The sequence below is a fragment of the Trachypithecus francoisi genome, unplaced genomic scaffold (assembly GCF_009764315.1).
Source record: "Trachypithecus francoisi isolate TF-2019V2 unplaced genomic scaffold, Tfra_2.0 Lachesis_group1, whole genome shotgun sequence".
Classification (NCBI taxonomy): domain Eukaryota; kingdom Metazoa; phylum Chordata; class Mammalia; order Primates; family Cercopithecidae; genus Trachypithecus; species Trachypithecus francoisi.
In genome coordinates this window covers 21,566,269-21,582,929 of record NW_022681454.1, presented here as the reverse complement: position 1 = coordinate 21,582,929, position 16,661 = coordinate 21,566,269, and the positions used below count along the sequence as shown (strand labels likewise).

General features: G+C 38.1%; 1 long non-coding RNA gene and 1 other non-coding gene across 2 annotated transcripts; one reads left to right on the top strand and one right to left on the bottom strand.

Moving 5' to 3' along the window:
* The first annotated feature begins 3,022 nt into the window (after positions 1-3,022).
* On the top strand, positions 3,023-16,189 carry LOC117085209. Its single transcript, XR_004437872.1, has 4 exons — positions 3,023-3,060; positions 5,931-6,027; positions 8,312-8,433; positions 16,130-16,189. It is a non-coding gene; the product is annotated as an uncharacterized LOC117085209 (long non-coding RNA).
* Positions 16,129-16,233, bottom strand: LOC117086554. The gene has a single exon (XR_004438448.1). It is a non-coding gene; the product is annotated as a small nucleolar RNA U13 (small nucleolar RNA).
* Between the last annotated feature and the right edge of the window lie 428 nt (positions 16,234-16,661).

Sequence of the window (16,661 nt, the reverse complement as noted above, 5' to 3'; positions counted from 1 at the left end):
TTAAGCTGCTTCTCTCTGACGTCCAACCATAGACTCTGACATTCTGCTGCTTCTCCTCACTGCTGGCTGAATTCTGGGGCTTTTATAGGCACAGGATGGGGACAGAGTGAGCCATGGATAGTTTTTGAAAAGGTAACATTCAAACGGAAAAGCAGGGATGTAAGTTCTAACTTTGGGCTGTGGTTCCAGGTTTTTCAGCTTGAGGGTAGGGCCCTCACTGGGGACTTGCCCTCTTCTGCCCAGAATTTTCCTGCCTCCTGTCCCTATCAGTATGGTCATTTTACTTAACTGATTTTTTCAGTCCAAGAACATGGCATGTCTTCCAATTTTTTGTGTGTGGTGTGTCCTCTTCAATTTCTTTCATCAGTATATTATAGTTTTTCTTGCAGAGATCTTTTACCTTCTTAGTTAAATTTATTCCTAGGTATTTAATTTATTTTTTGTAGCCACTAACACAGTCAACATTTTGATGTATAGTTGCAAAGAATTCAGTAAGTAAATAAAAAGTAGTATCTATTATAATGGCCTATAATATTTATATTAGAAATAATTGTAATTGGAAGACTCATTTTCTAAACTTGGTCATAGTAATGTTACAGCATTGAACTTATAATTACAATTTATTAAATTTGTAACAAATAGCCTTGGAGCTGTTTCTTAAAATTGTTTTTTACTATTTAATATACAGTAAAATGCACATATGTGTATGGATTGCTGAACTGTCACATATGTGAACAATCATTTAAGTACCACCTATATCAGGTGTAGAATATCGCCAGTGCTCCAGCAAGCTTCCTTGTGACCCTGTCGAGTCGATATGTTCCCCAAAGGTCACCACCATTCTAACCTCCATCACCATATATTAGCTTACTTTTTGTTTGCACACTTTACAGGTAGAATAATACTCTGTAAATCTTATATCTTTTTGTGTGTGTTTGTTTTCTTTTATTCAACACTATGATATTTATCCATACTGTGTTTAGCAGGAATTCATTCTTTTTCTATTGTGGTAATCTGATATTTGACTACCATAATTTCCATTCTTATATATTGAACATTCTTACATTTGTCTGTTGGTGGACATAAGGATTCATTTCTCTTGGATATATGCTGAGATCCTAGAACATCTACTTATTTAAAATAGGTAAACCACTAACATCAGCAATGTATGAATTCTAACTAACATCATTCAATGTGTGAATTCTAGCTACTCCACATCGTCACCAGTATCAGCCATCTGGTAGAGGCAGAATAATATCTCATTGGTTGTAACTTGCATTTTCCTGATGGTTAATGATGTTGTGTACCTTTTCATATGCTTATTGGTCATTTGGATATTTTGTTAGGGGCCTATTCAAGACTTGTTCTAAAAATTGAGTTGTCAGTCTTTTTTCTTATAAAAGGCCTTTGTCAGATATATCAATTTTAAATATTTATCCCAGTCTGAGGCTTGCCTTTTTAATCTCTTAATGTATTTTGTTGAATAAAAGTTCTTAATTTTAATGAAGTTCAGCTTATCAATCTTTTATCTTATGGTTAACATTTAATGTCTTATGTTTAAAAAATCATTGCCTACCACAAGGTTATGATGGTATTCTCTATATTTTATTCTAGAAGATTGATTGTTTTAGCACTCACATTTAGAACTTTAATCTGGCTGAAATTATTTTTTATAGTTTGACTGAGGTAAGAAATAAAGTTCTATGTCTGACTCTCTGGTGGTATCACATTATTTTGATCACTGTAGTATTGTAATAAGTTTTGAAATAAGAAAGTGTGAGACCTCCAACTTTGTTCTTCTTTTTCAAGATTGCTGTATTAGTTTGCTAAGGCTGCCATAACAAAATATCACAGACTAAGTGGCTTAACCCACAGACATTTATTTTCTCAGCTCAGGCCAGAAGTTTAAGTTCAAGGTGGGCAGGCTCGTTTGCTGCAGAGGCCTCTGTCTTTGCTTGCAGATGACCATCTTCTTGCTTTGTTCTCACATGGCCTTTCCTCTGCAGACTCACATCTCTGGTGTCCTTCTATGTATCAGATTTTTATCTTTTCATAAGGACACAATTCTGATTGTATTAGAGCCCAAACTAAAGGCATCGTTTTAACTTAATCACAATTTTAAAGTTTCTATCTCCAAATACAGTCATATTCTGAGGTACTGAGATTTAGGGCTTTAATGTACAAATTGTGGGGGTCACAGTTCAGCAAAATAACAATCGCTTTGGCTATAGAAGTCCCTATAGATTCCATATGAATTTTAGGAAGGATTTTTTTCTTTTTTGTAAAAAAAATCCTGCTGGGATTTTGATATGAATTACATTCAGTCTAGAGATCATTTTGGTTAACAATGACATCTTAACAATGTTAAGTCTTCCAATCCATTAACAGGGATGTCTTTCTATTTTTATGTGTGTCATCTTTAGTTTCTTTCATCAATGTGTTATAGTTTTCAGTGTACAAATCTTTCACTTCCTTGGTTAAATTTATTTCTTAAGTATTTTTTTTTTGATGTTAGTATAAATGGAATTGCCTTCTTAATTTTCTCTTCAGATTATTCATTGTTAGTATATAGAAATGCAACTGATTTTTGCATGTTGATTTTGTACCTTGCAGCTTTGCTGATTTCATTTAGAGTTTTCCCCACGTACAATCCTGTCATGTTTGAATAGAGGTAATTTTACTTCCTTTCCAATTTGTATACCTTTTATTTCTTGCCTAATTGCTCTGGCTAAGAATTCCAGTATTATGTTGAATAGAAGTGGTAAAAGCAAGAATCTTTGTCTTGTTCCTGATCTTAGAGGAAAAGTTTTCAATTTTTTTACAATTGACTATGATGTTAGCTGTGGGCTTTTCACATATGGTCTTTATTATGTTGAGATATCTTCCTTCTGTTCTTAGTGTGTTGATAGTATATATCATGAAAAAGTGCTGAATTTTGTTAAATACTTTTTTGTATCAATTGAGATAACAACATTCTTTTCTTTCATCCTGTTGCTATGGCAACAATTTGCATATGTTGAACCATCCTTGTATTCCAGGAATACATCTCAGTTGTTTGTGGTATATAATCAATTCAATATGTTTTAACTGGTATTTTGATCAAGATTTTTGCATCAATAGTCATCCTTTATTTCTCTTTTTAATATATTAGAGTTAGGTGTTTTATAGATACCTTTTATGATACTAGGAAAATTTTCTTATCCCTAGTTTCTTAGTTTTTACTATGAATGGAATTTAGATTTTATTAAGTGCCTTTTCTGTATTTATTATGATTTTTTTCCTATTATACTGTTACTGTTGTCAAGCATATTGAGTGAAAATTGAATGTTTAACCTTGCATTCTTAGAATAAACAGTTTGATCTTAAAATATTATCCTTCCTATATATCACTGGATTTGATTTGCTTGTATATTTTTAAAATGTTTTATTTACATTTATGGAAGAAGTTGGTCTATAATTTTCTTTTAATTCCTTATTAGATTTTAGGTCAATATTTTACTGGCTCCATAAAATAAATTGTGATGCTTTAGTTATTCTCTATTCTCGGAGGAGTGTTTGTAAGATTGATATTATTTATTCCTTAAGTATTTGGAAGAGTTTTAAGTCAGGCCATCTGGGCCTCAAGTTTTCTTTCATGGCTACTTTTCGCTTAAAGACTCAGTTTCCTGATAGATACTGAGCTATTAAATATTTTCTATATTTTATTGTTCAGTCATGGAAAGTTATATTATTTTCTTAAGAAATATGTTTTATCCAAGTTAATGAATTTATTGTTATAAAATTATTTATAGTATTCTCTCTTCTTTTAAAAGTGTGTGGCAATGTCACTTTTTTCACTCCTGGTAATGCTGTTTTGTTCTGTTCTTCATTTAAAAAGTTCAGTATTGTTAGGGAATTGTTACTTTTATTAACCTTTTTAGAAAAGCAGTGCTGGCATTGTTGATGGTCTTTATTGAATGCTTGCTTTCTACTATTATTGCCTTTTGCTCTTATTTCCTTCTTTCCATGTTTTTGGAGTTTAAATTTTTGTTTTTTTCTAACTTCTTAAAGTAGGTTTTTAATTATTTTCTTTGTAAAAAAATATATATATATGTAATTTTCCTTCTCAAATATATATATCTAAAGCTATATGTTGCCCTCTGAACATTGTTTAGACTACTTCTGTTTACCTTAAAGTTCAGTGAGAAACTATTTTTTAAATTTGTTTATAATTTCTGTTTTTACTCATCTTCCAAAGATTCCCTTACCATCTCTCTCTCTCTCTCTCTCTCTCTATATATATATGTGTGTGTGTATATATACACATATACATATTATTTTTTGAGACAGGGTGTTGCTCTGTCACCCAGGCTGGAGTGCAGTGGTATGATCACAGCTCACTGCAGCCTCAACATCCTGGGCTCAAGTGATCCTCTCACCTTAGCCTGCTGAGTAGCTGGGACTACAGGCATATGCTACTGCACCTGGGTGATTTTTAAATTTTTTTGTAGAGATAGGGTCTTGTTATGTTGCCTAGGTTGATCTTGAGCTCTAAGCCTCTAGTAATTGTCCTGCCTTGAACTCCCAAATTTCTGGAATTACAGTTGTGAGCCACCATGCTGGCTTTTGCTTATATTTTATAACTCCTCATTCTGGTAGTTTTTTCTTCTTATGCCATGACATTAGTGATTTCGGAAGTGAATCACATTTTGTGAAGATTCTTGAACGTGCTCTCATTTGACTATACATTATATAAGGTACATTTGTCTCAGTGTAAGCAAAAATCCTAGGGGAATATCTGACTATAGAACAGTTCTAGCCACGTTTCTGAAGACATGTGATTTAGATTATCTCCTCACATAGAGCAATCCCTGAAATAGTTTAGCTTCATGAAAAGCCAAAGAAAACCCTGTATCTTTTTTATTTTTTTAATTTATTTTAATTTTATTTTATTTTAATTTTTTTTGAGACGGAGTCTCGCTCTGTTGCCCAGACTGGAGTGCAGTGGCCGGATCTCAGCTCACTGCAAGCTCCGCCTCCCGGGTTCATGCCATTCTCCTGCCTCAGCCTCCCGAGTAGCTGGGACTACAGGCGCCCGCCACCACACCCGGCTAGTTTTTTGTATTTTTTAGTAGAGACGGGGTTTCACCGTGTTCACCAGGATGGTCTCGATCTCCTGACCTTCTGATCCGCCCGTCTCGGCTCCCAAAGTGCTGGGATTACAGGCTTGAGCCACCGTGCCCAGCCGAAAACCCTGTATCTTTAGAATGATTATGATCAACAAGTAAAAACAGTATAAAAGGGTAAAATGATTTGAGACTTTTTTTTATTACAGTGTAAAGTTCCTGACATTAAATGCAAATCATATTTAATAAGTGGTGTTTATATGAGATTTCCATACACTTTATTGACTTCAGGTTTAAACTGATAAGTTGGCACCATGGTAACCTGGAGGGTTTTGTAAACTAAAGGCCTTGTCTCTTAATGACCATAGAAGGACAGACCAAAGGATGCATACAGAAGTGAAGAGTTGCAGCTGAGATGAGTAAATAAAGTTGAGTTCTCAAATGGCCACATCCACAGGAAAAAAATTAAGCCAGGTTGAGGGGTAGAGCCCTGGGAAGTATATAAGTCATGACTCGGGCTCTGTTTTGTCCCTTCTGTAAGTTTATGACCACTTGGATTTGGTGGTTAATCTTGCACTGCCTGCATTTTCCTGTGGTTTTTGCAACCAGATATGGTAATACAAAAAGTGACCTTTCTAGATGCCACTTCTGGAAATAGAAGAAGCAAACATAATACAACCCTGAAAATAGACACTTTCAATGACCTCGATGGTATTTATGTGCCCAGATGTGAACAGCCTCTTAGGTATGCAGCACTGGTCTATCCAAATACTTTTTTGAAATGGCCTGCTATAGTTGTTTCTCTTATACCCTTTCATCTTACAGCAGGATACAGCATGGATACAGTAGGAGTAACCATCATGCAATGTGATCACTTGGCCATGGTCAACTATCCAGGAATGGGTACCTGACTCAAACCAGGGTAGGTAGTCTCTTCCCTGGGAACTTGAACTAAGAAAAAGTTGTTTTTTCTATTGGCTGAATTGGTAATTTAGAAACTCTTCTTGATGAATTAAACCATTTATCATTATGTAATGGCAGCCTTTTTTGATCTTTGTTGGTTTAAAGCCCGTTTTGTCAGAAACTAAAATAGAACCCCTGCTTTTTTCTTCTTTCCATTTGCTTCATAGATTTTTCTCCCTCCCCTTATTTTGAGCCTATGTGTGTCATTGCATGTGAGACTTGGAAAGTTTTGGCAGTGATAAATTCTCCTACGTAACACTGCAGCCAGAGAGGATGATAGAGGAAAACAGAGGGTAAAGAGACAAAAAAGTCCCAAGGTCGTTTAGTGCTTCCGCTTAACATTCTCTCATTGAATCCCTTCCTCCCACTCCTCCTTTTTTTGTTTTGTTGTGGAAGCTAGAGTTGATTTCTGTTACTTGCATCCAAAAAGAATTTAAACTAATACACCAAGAGAGCCTCCATTTCACTTTTTGCATGTTCTCAGAGATGTTTACTTTCAATGTTTGATGGAAGAAATGCTCCAGATCTGATCATGAAATGCCATAATGCTATATTTTAGATAAACATTCTAATTCATTCTTGCCGTTGGAATAAAAATGTGAATGCAATTTATTTCATCATAAATGTATAGATTTTTAAAGTTATTTTAACCATCCACTATACAACTAGAGAGACATTTAAGAGTGAAGAAATACATTTCTTTCAGCAAAATAGAGTATGCCAATCTCACATATCTGCATTTACCATTTTGCAGGTGAGGTTTGCTCTCCAGCTAAAATTATTCTCTTTCATATGAACAGGAGATTGGTTGAGTGATAGTTCTTAATTCAAGAAGGAGCAGTGTAACTGTGACTGAAAAGCTATTCAGAAGCAAAAATATTCTTCTAAAAATAGTTTTGTGTTCTATAGAATGTTACTCATTTAATAGTCACCTTTGAATATTGAAATTCCTTTTGACTCATCAGAAACATTCTGTCATTACATAGAATACATGCTTTAAGAATTTAGTAATTCATGAAGAACCATTTATAATTTCATACTTCTACTTTAGGGAAATAGTTCTGGGCAGAATGTTAGAATGCAACTCTCCCTGCTTCAGTGTCAACTGAGGTATCAATTCAATAAATATCAGGGCACCAAATGGTGTGAAAGCATCACATGCAAATTTTATGAAAAAAATGTAAAGGGAACTGTTTCAAAATACTAGATCCATCTGACATGCTAAGGATAAAAGAAGAGGTCACACAGACTTGTGAAGGGGACTGGGGAAGACAAATCTTTGCAGAAGCTATTGCCATGTTTGGAGAAGGAGAGGGGAGTGCTGCCTTCTGTACCTTGGACCTAGTGGGAGGGATTTCCATGAGGAGATCTAGAAAGGCTGCTATGTTTTTCTCTTTTTTTTTTTAATTGAGGCATAATAAGTAAGGTATAACTTAATAACTTAATAAGTAATAACTCACCTACTCCCAAGAAATGTAGAAAAAGACAGGATGTGGCGGGCAAAATGCTGGTTCCCCAAAGATACCTACATCTTAATCCACAGAATCAGTGAATATTTTACCTCACATGGCAAATGGGACTTTGCAAATGTGATTCAGTTAAAGACCTTGATATGGGGAGATTATCCTGGATAATCCAGGTGGGCCTGATGTAATTGCCCAGGTCTTTTTGAAAGGGAGGGAGGGGCTGGGTGCAGTGGCTCACACCTGTAATCCCAGCACTTTGGGAGGCCAAGGTGGGCAGATCATGAGGTCAGGAGTTTGAGACCAGCCTGGCCAACGTGGTGAAACCCCATCTCTACTAAAATACAAAAATTAACCAGGCATGGTGGCGCCTGCCTGTAATCCCAGCTACTCAGGAGACTGAGACAGAAGAATTGCTTGAACCCAGGAGGCAGAGGTTGCAGTGAACCGAGATCACGCCATTGCACTCCAGCCTGGGCAATAGAGAGAGACTCCATCTCAAAGAAAAAAGAAAGGCAGTGAGGAGGGTCAGAGTCAGAGAGGGAGATGTGGTGATAGAAGCAGTGGCCAGAGTGATGTGGCAGGAACGAAGGAATGCAGACAGTCTCTAGAAGCTGGAAAATGTAGGAAACAGGCTCTCCCCATTTCACCAGAGCCTTCAGAAGTAGGTAACTGATTTCACTTATGTGACCTCCAGAACTATAATAATAAATGTGTGATATGATAATTTGTTACTGAAGTAATAGAGAAAGAATACATAGGCTGATGCTTTGTTGGCAGAACTCAGAGATGAAGGTCAACAATGGCCATGTGCACCTGTCTGTGTCAAGGGAAATGCAGCAGAGTGGGGCCCAGAAAGCTCAAGGCCAACTTAATGACACCTCCACTCATTTTCCCAACATGTAAGTCCTGATAGAGGATAAAGCCACCCTTAGACTGATGTGGAAGATAAAGTATAGAAATGGAGAAACTGTCACCTCATTTATATTTCAGGCTTTGAATCATAGCAGTTCCAATAGTCTGGAAGAGAGGAAAAGACTTGATATTAAAGCAAACTTACAAATGTATTATCTTGAACCAGACTTTCTAATTACATAATCAAGAATTTTTAATGGTACAAAGGGATCATGGAACTTTCCAGAATTTTCTTCTAGGGAGAATTTTTATCTCTTACTGCATAAACAAGAAAGTAGAAGACAAAATATAGTTATGCTTTTAAATTCTATGAATGTTTTCAAATATCTAAAAATTAGACTAGAATAATGAATTTTCTTCTACTATGGACTTAATTATGTCTCCCCCAGACTCACATGTTGAAGTCATAACCCGCTATGTGACGTTTTTGGAGCTAGGGCTTTTAGGAGGTAATTAAAGATGATGGGTTCATTAGGGTAGGCTCTAATCCAGTAGGATTTGTGGCCTTATAAGAAAAAGAGAGAGACAGAAAGAAGGAGAGAGAGAGAAAGAGAGAAACTGAGATTTCTGTCTCTCCAATTTGCACACAAGAGAAAAAGCCTTGTGAGCACACAGAAGTTGGCCACCTACCTACAAGGCGCCCTCACCAGACCTACCCATTCTAGCACCCTGGTCTCATACTTCCAGCCTTCAGAACTGTGAGAAAATATAATGTTTGTTGCTTAAGCCACCCAATCTGTGGTATTTTGTTATGGCAGCCTGAACAGAAAAATATACCTTCTATTGATATTCTATATTATCAACATTGTGTCCTACTTTCTCTATTTTCTCCCTCCCTTCCTCTTTTCCTTCCTTTCTTCCTTCTTCTTTTATTTTTTCCTATACAGATCATTTTAAATTAAACTTAGACATGATGTGATTTTCACTTTTAATTTTATCCATCGATATCTTTAAAAAATAAAGGTGACTTACAACTTAACTACTGGGACAAACATCATTACTATTTATTAGCATCTAACTTCCCAAACCTGCTGGGTCCACGGGACTTTGAAGTGAGTTATGGGCATGTGAATTGCTCTCAGTACTGAAATGAAAGCAGAAGGAATATGTATCAGTTAGCTATTACTTTGTGCTAACTGCCACCGAGTTTTAGTGGCTTAAAATAAGAATTTCTCGCTGTTCTCTTAATCAGGTGGACATTTCTTCTGGTCTGAGATGATGTGGCTGATGTCTAGGGTTAGCTGGCTTATTTCTTGGTTGTGGCTGGAGGGACTAGGAGAGCTTCATCTGGATGCTATCTTTGCTCCATGTGTTCTCTCATCAGCAGGCTGGTTTGAATTTTTTCCTATGGCAGTCCCAGGCTTCCAGAGACCATCCAGAGAGTAAACTCCAATGCACAAACACTTTTTCAGCATTTGCTCCTGACACATTGCTAATGTCCCATCCACTAAAGTCAGTCACATAGCTAAGCCCAAATTCAAGGAGTAAAGAATAGACTTCATCTCTTGATAGGAAGAACTATAAAGTCATAAATGAGTGTGCATACAGTACAGAATGAGAAGACTTTATGATGTGGCCATTTTTACAGTTTGCTATAGATTTCTGAGTTATGATTAACTGAAAGCTCTGTTTTCAATATGGTGCATGAGGAGGCTGGATAACAGATTAACACTTGGGAACTGGAAGTGGAAGAAAGTAGAACAGGATTAACAAGAAAAGAAAAGCAACAGGATAAAATACAGGAAAACAATAGATTGACATAAATATTGGTTGCCCTGCAAATTTACTTAACTATTGTCGTAAATTTCTTGAACATTCTTTTCTATGTACATGATCATGTTGCCTACAAATAATGACAGTTTTAAATTGTTTTTTTAAGATGCTTTTTATCAAGTTGAAGCCATTTCATTCTATTCTTTTTTTAATATGTGTGTGTATTTATATATATAAAATTGATTTTTAAAAAAAATTTCAGCTTTGATTTTTGATAGAGGGAGTACATGTGAAGGATTGTTACATGCATATATTACACCCAGAGAGTGAACATAATACCCAATAGGCAGTTTTTCAACCCACACCTACCCTCCCTCTCTCTCTACTCTAGTAATCTGTAATGTCTATTGCTCTTATGTTTATGTCCATGGGCGATCTATGTTTAGCTCCCAATAAGCAAGAACATGGATTTGGTTTCCTGTTCCTGCGTTAATTATTTCAGGATTATGGCCTCCAGCTCCATCCATGCCATCCATGCTGCTGCAATGGACATGATTTCATTCTTTGTTATGGCTGTATAGTGTTTCATGGTATATATGTTCCTCATTTTCTTAATACAATCCACCATTGATGGGCACCCAGGTCTATTCCATGTTTTTTCTATAATGAATAGCATGGCAATGAACATATGAATGCACATGTCTTTTTGGTATAATGATCTAAATTCTTTTGGGTATATTCCCAGTAATTAGATCACTAGGTTGAGTGGCAGCTCTGTTTTAAGTTCTGTGAGAAATCTACAAACTTCTTTCCACAGTGGCTGAACTAATTTGCATTTTCACCAACAGAGTGTGAGCATTCTCTTTCCTCATCAGCCTCATCAGTATCTGTTATTTTTTATTCATTTTTTTTTTTTTAAGTAACAGCCATTCTGGCTGGTGTGAGAAGGTATCTCACAGTGGTTTGATTTGCATTTCTCTGATTAGTGATGATGAGCATTTTTCATATGTTTGTTGGCTGCTTGTATATCTTCTTTTGAGAAGTGTCTGTTCATGTTGATTGCCCATTTTTTAATGGGGTTATTTGTTTTTTGCTTGTTGATTTAAGTTCTTTAAACATTCTGGATAGAGCTCTGTCAGATGCATAGTTTGTGAATGTTTTCTAGCAATTTGTAGGTTGTCTATTTCCTCTGTGGGTGATTTCTTTCACTGTGTAGAAGCTCTTTAGTTTTTGCTCTTTTCAAGGAATATCTTTGTGGTGTTCTCTGTATTTTCTGACTTTGAATGTGGGCCTGTCTTGCTAGATTGGGGAAGTTCTCCTGGATAATATCCTGAAATGTTTATCAACTTGGTTCCATTCTCCCCGTCACTTTCTGGTACACCCATCAAATGTAGGTTTGGTCTTTTCACAAAGTCCCATATTTCTTGAAGGCTTTGTTCATTCCCTTTCATTCTTTTTTCTCTACTCTTGTCTTCACGTTTTATTTCATTAAGTTGATTTTCAACCTCTGATTTTTTTTCTGCTTATGCGATTAGGCTATTGATACTTGTGTATGCTTCACAAAGTTCTTGTGCTGTGTTTTTCAGTTCCATCCCGTCATTTATGTTCTCCCTTAAACTGGTTATTCTAGTTAGCAATTCTTCTAACGTCTTTTCAATGTTCTTTACTTGCATTCGGTTAGAACATGCTCCTTTAGCTCAGAGGAGTTTGTTACTATCCACCTTCTGAAGCCTACTTTTGTCAATTCATCAAACTCATTCTCCATCCAGTTTTGTTTCCTTGCTGACGAGGAGTTGTGATCCTTTGGAGGAGAAGAGGCATTCTGGTTTTTGGAATTTTCAGCCTTTTTGAGCTGGTTTTTCCTTATCTTCGTGGATTTATCTACCTTTGGTCTTTGACATTGGTGACCTTCGGATGGGGTTTTTGTGTGGACGTCCTTTTTGTTGATGTTGATGCTATTCCTTTCTGTTTGTTAGTTTTCCTTCTAACAATCAGACCCCTCTTCTGCAGGTCTGCTGCAGTTTGCTGGAGGTTCATTTCAGACCCTTTTTGCCTGGATATCACCAGCAGAGGCTGCAGAACAGCAAAGATTGCTGCCTGTTCCTTCCTCTGAAAGTTTCATCCCAGAGGGGCACCCACCAGATGCCAGCCAGAGCTCTCCTCTATGAGGTGTCTGTCGACCCCTGCTGGGAGGTGTCTTCCAGTCAGGAGGCATGGGGGTCAGGGACCCACTTGAGGAGGCAGTCTATGCCTTAGCAGAGCTCCAGCACTATGCTAGGAGATCCGCTGCTCTCTTCAGAGCCAGCAGGCAGGAATGTTTAAGTCAGCTGAAGCTGTGCCCACAGTCGCCCCTTCCCGCAGGTACTCTGTCCTAGGGAGATGGGAGTTTTATCTATAAGCCCCTGACTAGGGCTGCTGCCTTTCTTTCAGAGATGCCCTGCCCAGAGAGGAGGAATCTAGAGAGGCAGTCTGGCTACAGCGGCTTTGCTGAGCTGTGGCGGGTTCTTCCCAGTTCCAGCTTCTGGACAGCTTTGTTTGCACTGTTAGGGGAAAACTGCTAACTCAATGTCTGCCCAAACGGCCGCCCAGTTTTGTGCTTGAAACCCAGGGCTCTGGTGGCGTAGGCACCTAAGGGAATCTCCTGGTCTGTGGGTTGTGAAGACTGTGGTAAAAGCAAGTACTATCTGGGCTAGAATTCCTTCCTTGGGCTAGGGGAGTGAGTTCCTCTACCCCTTGCATTTCTCCGGTGAAGGAAGCCCTCACCCTGCTTTGGCTCGCCCTCCATGGGCTGCACACACCGTCTAACCAGTCCCAATGAGATGAGCCGGGTACCTCAGTTGGTAATGCAGAAATCTCCCACCTTCTGTATTGATCTCCCTAGGAGTTGCATATTGCAACTGTTTCTATTCTGCCATCTTGCCAGCCACCTGGGTGGGTGAATTCGTGAGCTTGGTTTCATAGGCTTAATTTTTGGTGTTATAGTTTAGGCTGTTAATCCAGTAGATGGCGCTTGAGAGCAGTGGCTGGTAGCTAGGTTAATACCCAGCCATGTAGCTCATTTGTACTTCCTCTTGTTTTCAGTCCTGCTCTGTGGTAGGCACAGGAGAGAGGGGCCCTCTTCACCAGGTCCTCTCTGGGCTTTGGGGAAGTCCCCACAGATCAATGGTGCTGCGCCTGCATTTCTTTTTTTAGGTGATCCAGGCTGCAGGGTCCCCTCAGGCAGAGGCTGTCAGGTATATATTCCACATCTTTCTGAACTGGCCCGGCAGAGGATGGCATGCACCACTATTTTATGCTGAGTATGTGATCTACCTTGAATATTTTATAAGCATGGTAGAGAATGCACATTATACTGTTGTTGGATGTGGTATTCTATAAAGGTAAATTGGGTTAGATTTACAGTGTTGTTCAAGATGTCTGTATTCTCGTTGGTTTCTACTTTTTCTCTCAGTTGCTCAGAGGGGGTGTTGAAAACGTTAACCAAAACTTTGTATCTGTCTACTTCTCCTTTCTGTTATGTTGTTTTCCTTATTCGTGTATTTGAAATCTTGCAACTAGATGCATGCAAACTTAGGACTGTTAGGTCTGTTATGATTTAATACTTCTATTATTTAAAATATTTGACTTTATTCTTGGTAATATTTCCCCGCAGGGGGTAGTTGGAGGCCCAGGCTTGGAGGACCTGCCCGGTGTGGAGCTATGGGGACAAGCACCTATATAGCAGTCTGGTCACTTTTCTGAGGGACTGCTATAGTATGCTGGGGGTCTACTCTAGTCTCTAGTTACCTTGGATTTTCCAGTACTTGGAGGTATCAGCAGTAAAGACAGTGAAACAGCAAAGATGGTGGCCTGCCCCTCCCTCTGGGAGCTCTCTTCCAGGGAGATTTCAAAACTCTGTCTGCTGGAGAACACTGATGAGGGTAACTGGAGACCCCAGTTGGAAGGTCCTGCCAAGTGAAGAGGAACAGGGTTGGAGACTTGCTTTAAAAAAAGCAGTCTGGCCACGTTTGCGTATAGCCACTGTGCTGTGCTGGGGGCCCACTTCAGGCCCCAGTCACCTCACACTCTCCAAAGCCTAAATGGCTAATTCAGCCAAACAGCAAAGGTAGTGGCTGACTCTTGCTACTGGGAGCTCTTTTTCAGGGAAGTGTAACACTGCTACCAGTGGCTGGATGGAGTTCCAAGCCAGTAGGTCTTATCCTGTGAGGTACCATGGAAGCAGGGCCCATAGACTGTTGCTTCTCAGCTTTCTGGATTCTGCCCCTTTTCTAGTGGTATGTATGTAGGCCTGACCTCCTGCTTTGTCAGAGTTTCAGCTGCTTTTGCTAGGAAGCCAGGAAAGCCCAGGTATCTAAGGCTCCCAGGTCTCTGCATTTGCCTGAGCAGAGATTACATGATCTGCTAGGATTCCATGGAGGTCTGTTGGTCAGACTAAAGGCCGTGGTGGAATGGGTTCATAAAGGTGTTTACTGACGTGAGGGTTGCAAAGACCTGTGGGAGAAGTGTGGTTTCTTGGGGTTGGATATATACTCACCGGTTCCCTTAGTTGGGGAGGTTCCCCTGTGTTGGGGAGGTTCCATTCCTCTCCATGAGAGCAGAGCACACTAGCTGCTTTTAGTTGGCCATCTCGGCTCCCCCTTCTAATTTGTTATGGCATTCTAGTGACATAACACTACTTCATGGACAATGGAGGAACCTTGCAACAATATTCTATTCCATTACCCACTTCTATATTTTGTTCTATTTCTAGATACATTTTATTTCTCTGTATATTATAAACCACACAGTTCATTGCTGTTATTTTTTCCTTACAAAACAAAATACCTTTAAATAAATTTAAAAACAAGAAAAAGATTCAAATTTTATCCCCATATTAGTCATTTTCAGCACTCTTTAGTCCTTTATGTAGATCCAGGATTCTATTTAGCATTCTTCTCCAACCTGAAAACCTTTTAATATTTTTTACAGTTCCAGCAAAAACCTTTACAATTTAATTCTTTTATTGATTTCTTTGAAAAAGTATTTTGTCTTTAGTTTTGAAGGACATTTTTATTTGATATAAATTTCTAGGTTAACTTTTTTTCTAGGACTTAAATGATTTTGCTCCATTGTCTTATGGCTTAAATTTTTCTGATAAGAACACTAACAATTCTTTGCATTTTCCTACTGTATATGTCTTTTTTCTCTCTGATTACTTTAAACATTTTCTTTTTATTCTTGGTCTTCAGTAATTTTATTATAATGTGTTAGGCGAGTTTTTCTTAGTGGTTTTGTTTGGGGGGAGGGATTTGTGTGTTGTTTTCATCAAATTTGTAAAATTCACAACCTTATTCTTTTGAATATTTTTCCTTTTCATATAAGTTAAGCCTAATGTTGTCCAAAAACCGCTGAAGGTTTTTTTTTGTCTGTTTGTTTTTGTTTTTTGAGACAGAGTCTCACTTTGTCACCCAGGCTGGAGTGCAGTGGAGAGATCTTGGTTCACTGCAACTTCTGCCACCTGGGCTCAAGAGATCCTCCCACCTCAGCCTCCTGTCACATCACCTGACTAATAGAGATAGGGTTTCGCCGTGTTGCCAAGGCTAGTCTTAAACTCCTGGGCTCAAGCAATCTGCTGCCTGAGCCTCCCAAAGTGCTAGGATTATAGGCAAGAACCATCATGCCCAGCCTCTGTTTATTTTTCTTTCATCTATTTTTCTTTCTGTGCCTTAGTTTGCATTGTTTCTATTACTCTATCTTCAAGTTTACTGATCTTCTGCAGTATCTAATTTATACTAAGTCAATCCAGGATAATTTTTATCTTAAATAATATTGTATTTTTCATCTTTAGGACTTGATTTTCTTATTTGTATTTTGTATTATGTATATGTTTTTATTTAAAATTAAATGTTCATCATATTAACACTAGCTCTTTCAAATCCTTGTTTGATAATTTCATCATATAATTCATTTCCAGTTTTTTTTTTTTTTCAGGTCAGATGCCCATTGTACAGACAAGGTAACAAGTTTCGAGTGTGGCACATCTCACGCAGGTGCGTGAACCGCCCAATCGTCATGCTCATGAACTACCAGAGGATCATCATTCTAGTTTTTAAAACTTTTTTTTTTTTTTTTTTTTTTTTTTTGAGACGATCTCACTCTGTCACCCAGGCTGGAGTGCAGTGGTGCAATCATGGTTCACACTGAACCTCTGCCTCCTGGGTTCAAGTGATTTTCATGCCTCAGCCTCCCAAGTAGCTGGAATTACAGACATGCACCACCACACCTGGCTAATTTTTGTGTTTTTGGTGGAGATGGGCTTTCATCACATTGATCAGGCTGGTCTCAAATGATCCGCCTGCCTTGGCCTCCCAAAGTGCTGGGATTACAGGCGTGAACCACCGTGCCTGGGCTAAAACATTTTTTAATGACCTTTTTCCCCTGGATACTGGGTCCCATTTTCTAGCTTCTCAGTCTATTATTATTATTATTATTATTAATATTATTGGTTTACTTAATACCGCCT